The sequence below is a fragment of the Mugil cephalus genome, chromosome 13, assembly GCF_022458985.1.
Source record: "Mugil cephalus isolate CIBA_MC_2020 chromosome 13, CIBA_Mcephalus_1.1, whole genome shotgun sequence".
NCBI lineage: Eukaryota > Metazoa > Chordata > Actinopteri > Mugiliformes > Mugilidae > Mugil > Mugil cephalus.
The window spans coordinates 23,859,369-23,869,340 of NC_061782.1; the positions used below are offsets into that span (position 1 = coordinate 23,859,369).

Here is a 9,972-nt window from a genome sequence, read left to right on the forward strand (position 1 = left end):
TGACTGCAGCACATTTTACATTAGCATTGCCAACCAGTACGAATGGACCAATTACCTGATTGGCAGATGGCAAACAGATGGATGCATTCCCCAGGAACTGGTTGATAGTGTCACTGCTTCATGTTTCCGTTTGTACTCTGTGATAACAGGAGGATGACGGTTGTTTCTGAATTTGTTTCTCTAGTTGTTTCTAAGTTGACACCTTAAATGAAAAGTGATGTAATCTATGGCCTATTTAGCTGAAGCATCAGACTAATGCATCCCTGGGGTCATTTCCCCAATGTCATTTCAATGTAAAAGCTCCATTTGGAATAATACATTGTTGATATGCCCATGAAGAAGTATTCAATTTATTGTGAATTTGAAAGATAAGAGTTGTCTTGGATTTTGTGCCATAGTTTTTGTGGTGAAACATCTTTTAGATCTGATTACATTACCACTGAACAAAACACTTTTTACATAGCAAAACCGGAAGCTATATGTGCTACGTATGTGCAGTTTAAATGTTTGGATGGATTCAAGTTTGGAATGTCCCTGTCCCCTCTGTTGACATACATGTATGTGTCACAGGGTGTGTGCATGTTTGTTTGGGTTGTGGGTCTGCTCCTTCCCCTCACCCTCCTTCTGTTTAACAAGTGCACCTCCTGATTTTAGGTGATGAGCTGCACCTGTCACGGTGATGACTAAGATTGGTGCATGGGGGTTAGTCTTTCCCTTAAATGACACAGGTGTGTGGGATTGGGGAGAGAGTCAGTCTGCACCGACAGCAGGCAGCCACAGAGCCAGGGACGAAGCCACAGAGGCCGGAGAGGACACGGGAGCAACACACTGCAGACAGAGAAGTCGGCGTGTGACTGCCGGTGGGCTGGAGAGATACATGCAGCAGGAGTGACTGATGAAAGAAAGGGAGAGAGGAGGCGTCTTGAGAACTATGGAGGAGTGAGGTGCACTTCACTCCTCCTGTCAGCTTAGAAACGTCTCCTTACCTTCATAAGAGATGTGCTGCATTACGCATAATTTAACCCAGAGAGCTATTCTCAGTAGTTTTCTCCCTTCCTATTGGAGTCCATTTAGTCATTTTCCTTTTTATTAGTTTGGTTTGTGGTTGCAACAGTTGTTTACGTGTTTTTGTTTTTAATTAGACTCTAATTTTGGGGAAGAAACACTAAGGCTGCACCTTTGAATTGTCTATAGACTACATATGCTATTGAGAGCCATTGGCTACAGCTCGTGGACTCTGGAGTAACTAAGTCCTTTTGTACGCAGGCTGTTTATTACCATACCGCTGGATGCAGCCTTGGCCAGCTCTACAAAAAGAGGCTTGTCCCTGGCCCCCAAGTCCCTAGCGGCTGACGTGCTGTCGAACTGAATTTTATTCTTGGATTATTCAGTGAACATTGTATTAACCTATTATTTTTAACTAAACTCTTTGTAAAAACCTTACTGTGTGCTGATTGACAGACTGCTTCCTAGTAGAACCGCGAATTGAACAATTACGTGTCCCAACCCCATTAGATAGCCTGGTAAAACCGGTTTATTAAACGTCAAGAGGAAGGGTGTTCTGTTGTGCCTTAGTCTGTGTTTGATGGCAAAACATGGTAGATTGGCAGTGCTCTACTTCCTGTGTCCATTTCTCCACCCTAGTGTTTGTGTGCTCCCTCTTGACCTTGATTTATACTCCTGCCACTGGTCTACAAGGATCCTATGCCATAGAGGGCTAATCTGGGGTAAAGCATTTATACCCATGTGTTGGTGTGTTGCTATTCTTTTGTAACTATGCCACAAATCCGAGATGGTGGTTCCAAGTGAGCTCTGTTGCATTTAGGATTGTACCTCCTACAGTGATGCAACTGTGTGGCTCATGTTACAGTTTACATTTATAAATGTGAATCAATAGTTCATCTTTACTGAAATTGCTACACAATATAGAATGATGAATTATCTGGCCTGCCTGATGTTCGTGAGATGTGTATTTAGTGAAAAGCAAACTGTTGAGACATTCCGTGCAAAAAAAAAAAGAATACCAATATTAGCTTTTTGAGAAAGCATAAGGGTACTAATGATCTGCTGAAGAACAGTAGTATTTGTCTCTATATGCTCTACTCTACATGCTTTGCACCCATCAGGCAGAGCTATTATGACCATCTGCCTAATATTGTGTAGGCCTCCCTTGTGCATCCAAAACAGTTGTGAGTCATCAGAGAATGGACATGGGCCTTCTGAGGGTGTCCTGTGGTGTCTGGAAACAGAATGTCTGGTCTGAGCTAGGTGGGTGGTACATGTCTAAGTAACATTCTGTCTGATTGGTATAGATATTAATGATGCACACCATTTTAAATATTCAATGTAAATATTCAGCAAAGGGTTTCAAAAGAGTGGAGCGTGCAGGGCAGCACATCAGTTTTCATCAAGTTAAACCCCACTCTTTAGGCAAACCTCCTGGATTTGACAAGTGTTCAGAAAAAAATATATATTTGTAACAGTTTCTCTTCTGAAAAAATACACTTTTTAACCTTTTTAAAGTATAAACTCATCATTAAAATAAACTTTCTATTCCACCGACCAACTTTGGTTGCACTTCTGGAAGAACCCCGGGTGGCCTGTATGTGAGGCAAGGTTCTGTCAAGGATTTCCTTTTCAGGAAGATGAATCACTTCACTGTCACCAAATGGGAGGAAGCCCTTGCATACTCATTCTTCCCCAAGTGGATTTTTATGCATAGCTGTGTTCAAATTTAAACTTACTGTATGTCAAGTGGATAGGTCGACAAAATGACACACTTGACTAAACCCTGCTCTGTGATTTACTAATATTAAATACTTCTGCTACATAACCCATGACGTAAGCCCTGAAGCTGTAAACATAGGTTTGACACATTACATTGCTACCTGGGAACTGTCATTGTCATCACATACCAGTTGGCTCGCAAAAGCCATGTGTTGAAGCCTTTAACATTTCTTTGACACCTTTGTGTGAAGCCACCACTGCCTCCTGCAGCTATCACATTATTTCCAGTGATTATGGTTCCTTTTAGTACATTTTATCTGTTTTAAGTGTTGTGGGGCTGACAGTTTGAAGTCTCACATAATGATGGCAATGCTTGAAAGGTAGAAAATAGCTTGAATGTGCAGCAAAACAGTTTGAAAATGTGACAATTATATGCTAGCAAAATACTTTTTGTATTTTTAACTCCCCAATACAAACATAAACATATCCATTATGAATGAATAAAAATATGCATGAGATATATGGCTTCTCAAGAGACATATTAATTTTTCACATTTGCAAACATTTTTGCAAATATATACACACGCAGACACTCACTTGCTGGCCACTTTATTAGGTACACCTTGCTATTAAAAGGATGGACCCCCTTTTGTCTTCAGAACTGCCTTAATTCTTCGTGGCATACACAGCAAAAAGTCCAGTGTTGAATTAACTCCCATAGAGTTGATTTCAGCACTTTTTGAGTGCTTTTATATAGCTCCACACTCTCCAGAGTTAAATTAACGCTTTCAAAATAGTTAAACATTTAACACATAGCCAGAGTTCCTTCTTTAACTCCCAAAACAGAGTTAAATTAACACTAAGGGATTGGACGAGTAACACTGCTCAGTTAAAATTTTACTATTTGGTAGTGTCCATTTAACTCCCTAAAGTGTTAAGCTATCATCACTGAAACCATATTAAAATTAATATGTATTTGAAAATAATTCCAATCAATATAATCATTTTTGAACTAGCATTTATTTTTCCTCCCTTGCAGTCATTCAAATCATCACAAATGAAGGTATAATGTACAAAGTTTCATCTGAAACATTGTATGAGCTTTGAATATCAAACGGTTTATATCATTTAAGCACTGACATTTTTATGACACCTTTTCTCACTTCACAATACTCAGAGTGAATGATGATGGCCATCCAAATTCTCTGTGAATAGCTTGTTTGTCAGAAAGAAAAATGTGATCATCAACCAAAAGTACATCACTTATTTCACAAAAGACTGGCATGTCTTCTTCCATTGTACAGCATACAACAAGTACAGCTTTATACTCCCCACCACACTGTCCTTCAACATTAACAATCCTTTGGAAAGTTGGGCCTCCTGGAGAAAAGTCAATGGAGCTACTTGGTGGCGTTGCAGACCCTCGACGAATCTGCCTTTGGACTGTTTTCAGACGCCAAGAAATGTATCCTGTGTTGCTTGCAGGATCAAAGAAGTCTTCTTGAAAAAAAAAAAAAAAAAGCATTGTCATACTTAGCTCATGACAAATCTGAGAATTCAAATGTCAATGTCAAGTGCATGACTTTGCATCACAGCATGCAAGTGTCATGAAAACAATAATAATGACTTACATAGCCGTTCTTGGAATATGGATCCTTGAGGGAAGGGAACACATCACAATACCAAGAGCAAACTCTTCTCTGTTTGCTTTAATGGGGAGGTGCCTGAGAGGGGATAATAAATTAGTAACCCAAATGTATGCAATGGCCAAACAGTTGTTTGGCAAAAACAAAAAGAATATAAAACACACATACCCATGGTTATCAATCATGTGAGCCACCAGTATGTTCACCATTTGCCATCTTGCAGCATCTGTTAATGTTTCTGTTCTTCGGTACTCCTGTAGTACCTCTTCACCACCGGACTTGCCTCTAAGCACAGCTTCTATCAACTAATAAAAAAAAAAAAACAAAACCACAAGAATGTCAAACATGGTTATTAACAACTTTTCTGGAGACTGAAAAATGCAAAAATGTTAAACTCATGAGAATCAAGTGAACCTGTTAAGTAGACGCTGCATTTGCATCTGCAAATCGTTGTCTCTTCCTTGGGACCTCACCCATGTTTACAATCGATGCATTTGAGCTGAAGCTTGAGTCCGACTCAGAAGCCGAAGACAAGGACCAGTCAGAAAACTCTAAAGGATTTTGTTTTTTAAAAAAGAAGTCAGTTATCTTATTCTGTAGAGTGCCTGATTATTTTTGCCTTTATATCTCACCATCATTTAAGAGAACTGTCAGCACCACATTGCCTTGTCCAACCAAGTCGCTGAATATTTCTCCGTCGACTTCTGTCCCTGTTGCATCCTTGTAAATGACTTGTGCATCTGGTGGCAGACAAAATCTCTCAAGAACTGGAAAAAGTAGTAAGATAAGACTATTAAATGTATTAACTATATTGATAAACATCGATTTGCATATTTTTTTGAGAAAAAAGGAAATTTCAGCTCCTTAAAAGTGAATACTTTTTTCAAGATATGTGAGGATAACAGAAAGAGGTTATAAAACAGCATGTGTGTATATTAAACTTGTTTTTCAAAGTCTTTAAGCTAAAGAAAAATAATTTATCATTTTCGTGGAACTGAAGAAAGTCAAAGTGTCCTTCTACCTCGGCCAACTTCATATACTTCTGCTGTCAGTGGTGCTTTACCTGTACCAGCATCTTCTTACTTGGACATGCAAAAAAAACTCACAAAGTAAATTAACATTAACAAGAATAAGGGAAAGATAAGTCCCGGTCACACAGACAAGACAGGAGAAACAGCGCTTTAGCATAAACAGCGCTTAGTTTTTAGCGCTGCTAAAAACATGTCCTAAATAGGCACGATCCCGTCTACCGAGTTAGCCGCCGAGCTAGCTAATTAAGCTAACGTTTAGCATTAGCCGCGTTTAGCTTTTAGCGCTGTAGACATCTACATGTTAGGACATGTTTTTAGCTGCACCTTTCGTGGTCAACCACGAAAAAACAATAAAACCGGACCGTTCGCTCCAGCCTCAAACTAGACTTTAAACAGTAAAAAAATAACAGCAGCTTGTTGTTAACTTGTCATTGATAATTGCAATTTTAGTAGCTAGCAGTTAGCTAATTAAGCTAACATTATCTTGCTAGCTCACCACACGTTCAGTCCTGGCAACAAACAAGGCTTTGAAGAGTATAAATTCGATAAATGTTAATGTACATACTGCAGTTCACATCATCAATTCATAATTGTTTTAGTAAGTTTTAACTAAATTTCACTTACCGTGTTTGACATGCGAGAGGAGGAAAATAGTACTGACTGAAGAAGTGGCGCAAACTGAAGAAGTGAAGTGCAGGAGAAAAGGCGGAGCTTAATGACGTCTTTGCAGAGTTAAACTAACACTGATCTGATCAACTCTGTGAAATAACTCTGACTCTGGACACGATTTAAATCCAAATGTGTTAAATTTACACGTTGGGAGTTAAAATCAACTCCCAGATGTTTAACCCTGAAATTTTAACTCTCCAATTTTTGCTGTGTACTTTCAACAAAGTGTTGGAAACATTCCTCAGAGATTTTGGTCCATGTGAACATGATAGCAACACACAGTTGCGTTTCGTTAGCACTGATACTACTTACCAAATCGGTTATTCCATCATGGATGTCCGACAGCGATTCTTTCAATTCAATTCAATTCAATTCCGTCAGTCATCCCAGATTGTCCTATTCTGTCCACTAGTCACCTCTCCTGACTACGCTCCGTAGTCCAGGTGCCTCATAACGTCGTTCATTTTCCTCCATCCAGCGACTCGGACCATCATTCCTCACCTCCATCCATCACGTCCCAAGAAAGGCCGTACCTGGCGCCGCTCACCCGAACCACGTCCATCCAGAAGCCGACACAAGCAGCCGGCAGCAAGCCACCGCACCGGCCGCTCTTCTGCCATTACCTCCCCTCCGTCCAGAACTCTTTCACGCTCAACTACCGTAGCAGATTGAACAGTCGTCCGCCTCCAGCACGTCATGACAGAGAAGGGCATACGATTCCACCAATAACAAGGCCAAACTTTTCCAACTTCTCCAAAACTCCATCTTCGCCATCAGATCAACAACACGCACGACCCTGGCCTTCCGATTCGTCCTCAACCCGTCACCACGACGGCGCACGCCAATGTCATCACACAGCCTGCAGCAGAGGACGGGGCTTTCCCAGCATGTCATCACTACCGTGCTTGCTCAGGTCACCACACAGCCCTCAGCAGCAGGACCAGTCCCCCCGTCTTCCAGCCATCTCCCTCCAGGGCTTGTTTAACTTGTTGCCGTGCTTCATCTCTTCCCTTTCCCATACACCCCATCTTCCCAGCATCTCTCCCTCTTCCCGCCCTTCAGTCATTTCAAATGCAGTGCCATCAGCTTCCATAGTGCCTCCATCCTCACTCTTTCCCAACACCTCCATCCCAGCAAGCGGCAGTCATAGAAACCAATTTCATCTTTCTAATCCATTTTCTACACGCCCATCCCTCTCACCCTCCCTCCCTTTCCTCAACTCAACTTCGTTTTCCCCAACAATCCTCCACCTTTCTTCCGCCCCTCTTCCCCCCTGAAATACCCTCTTCTCTTCCAAAAATGAATCCACCAGCTACCAATTTCACCTTGGCAACTGCAATTCCAGCCACCCACCCAATCCCAACACAACGGCCATCTCCTATCCCCTCTGCCTTGCGACAGCAAATCCTCCAAGGTGACTATGTACTAGCCTAGCTCATCTGACCATCACTCTAATGCAACACACACACTAGGGAGCTTTCAACCCCCAAAGTCCCAGGAATCCTTAAATTAGAATCACCCCAGCGCTCAAGAGAAATCACACCCACAAATTTGCATTTTCACTTTATCGAGACGTCCTGTGCACTTCATTCCCAAACCGCAGAGCATAATACGATGCCTACATGTCCATCACTGTGGACATTGCCTTGTGGTTTCGAGGCACCAGCTTCTACACTTATTACATACTTGCTCCCAGGCCGCAGGCAGACTCCAACAATTCAATCACCTCTCCACCCTTATCAGCTCCTACCCTAGCCCGCCCCCAGCATCCTCCCTGGCTGACCTGGTGACTCATTACAATAACTGCCTCTCCTCTTCCCTCACCACCCTGGCCCCCCTGAAAACCCGCTCAGTCTCATTTACTCACACTGCCCCCTGGTTCACCCTGCAGCTCCGTAAGTTCAAAGCCACTGGCTGTCGACTGGAACGACTCCACAAAAAGACAAATGCACGATGACCACCTTCATCACTACAAGAACGCCCTCAACACTGCCAAATCCTCACATTACTCCAACCTCATCAACACTGGTACAGGTAACAGCAGAGTCCTCTTCTCAACAGACAGCCACTTACTTCAGCCTCCTAAAAGCCTCCCTCCAGACATCTCCACCGATCAGTGCACTGCCTTCCTGGATTTCTTCAGCTCTAAAATCAGCACCATTCACCAGCAACTGGCTTCATCTTGCACCTCCTCAAATGATCCACCCTGGATTATCACCACTGGCCAACCTCTCATCAGCTCCCTCTTCGACTTCACCCCAGTATCAGAATACACCATCTCGGATCTCATCCGTAAAGCCAAAACCACCACCAGTCAGCTCGATCATCTTCCCAACTCCCTTGTCAAAGCCTGTCTGTCGTCCATTTCCCCCATGATCACCAACAGAATTAACTCCTCCCTCACCACTGGTACTGTACCCCCCACTCTCAAACTGGCTGCCATCACACCCATCCTAAAAATAAACGGTGCTGGCCCACCTATCGTTTTGGGGTTGTTGCCGCACAATTATAGTCCCACCTCAACACAAACAACCTCCATGAACCCTTCCAGTCCGGCTTCGGTCCAAAACACGGTACTGAAACAGCCCTGGTTAAAATCATTAACGACCTCCTCCATGCAGCTGACTCCGGACTACTTACCATTCTCATCTTCCTTGAGCTCAGCGCAGCATTCAACACCATCTCATACCGTCTGCTCCTAAGTCTGGGTTTTTCACTGGGTGTCCCCCAGGGGTCAGTCTTGGGTCCCCTTCTTTGCACCATTTACCTCCTTTCCCCTGGGCACACTCCTCCATCACCATGGGGTCAATTTTCACTACTACGCCGACAACACAGGTGTACATTTCCTCCAAACCGACCGTTGCCATCCCTCCCACTTCCCTCATCACCTGCCTTGAAGACATCTGGAGCTGGATGAGAAGGAACTTCCGAAAGCTAAACAGCAATAAAACTGAGGCCCTGCTCATCGGCTCCAAATCCATCATCACCAAATCACAACACACCCCAGCTTCACCCATCATCAATTCCCTGTACCCAAGTCAAGAGACTCTGCGTAATTCTGGACAGCACCCTTTCATTTGCACCCCATATTCAAAAACATCACCCAGCACTGCATTCCTCCACCTTCACCACATCTCCAGACTCCGCTCATCACTGACCCAATCTAGCACCAAAATCCTGGTCCACTCATTTGTCACATCCCTACTGCAATGCCCTTCTCACCAGACTCCTCACCAAACTCATCAACAGACTGCAAATCATTCAGAACTTAGCTGCCCAGATCATCACTGGTACCAGATCATCGGACCACATCATCCCTGTTCTCATCCAAGTTCACTGGCTCCCTGTACAATACCGCATCAACTACAAAAACCTTCTCCTCACCTATAAAGCTCTCCACAATCTAGCCCCAACTTACCTCTGCGACCTCCTTCCCATACCCTCCGCTCAACCTCTTCTGGACTACTAACCATTCCCACATCACGCCTATGTACCATGGGTGTCCTAGCCTTTAGCTACTCAGAACCCAGGCTCTGGAACTCCCTCCCCCCACACATAAGACAGTCAGACTCCATCACATCATTCAAGACTCAAGACATTCAAGACATTCAAAACTCACCTGTTCAGGGGGGCAGTAGCAAGCTGCAATGGAGTGAAACGCACTTCTGTGAGCTCCTGCAGAATCTCGACTATTAATATATATTATGTGACACCTACGCTCAACATTATAAAGATAATGTAATAACTGTGTAATTAGCATCACTCGGTCACTGGGATGCAAAACTGTTTGTGAAGGCAGCAAATCTCAGAAAATACAGATACGAAGGTCAGGCTAACACAAGGCCATAAACCTCCTTGACTGGAAGTCCAGACAAATCCAACCCGACCCCACGTATGTC

The 9,972-nt window shown here is 43.3% G+C and overlaps 2 long non-coding RNA genes and 1 pseudogene across 2 annotated transcripts; 2 read left to right on the top strand and 1 right to left on the bottom strand.

Annotated features, from left to right (window-relative positions):
• Positions 1-752: 752 nt before the first annotated feature.
• Positions 753-1,443, top strand: LOC125019164. The gene is made up of 2 exons (XR_007114037.1): positions 753-944; positions 1,267-1,443. It is a non-coding gene; the product is annotated as an uncharacterized LOC125019164 (long non-coding RNA).
• A 2,295-nt stretch (positions 1,444-3,738) lies between these two features.
• LOC125019133 lies at positions 3,739-6,265 on the bottom strand. Its single transcript, XR_007114032.1, has 5 exons — positions 5,006-6,265; positions 4,788-4,924; positions 4,542-4,678; positions 4,359-4,451; positions 3,739-4,227 (listed from the first exon to the last, which is right to left on the bottom strand). It is a non-coding gene; the product is annotated as an uncharacterized LOC125019133 (long non-coding RNA).
• Positions 6,266-7,695: 1,430 nt separating this feature from the next.
• Positions 7,696-9,769, top strand: LOC125019088 (annotated as a pseudogene).
• Positions 9,770-9,972: the final 203 nt, after the last annotated feature.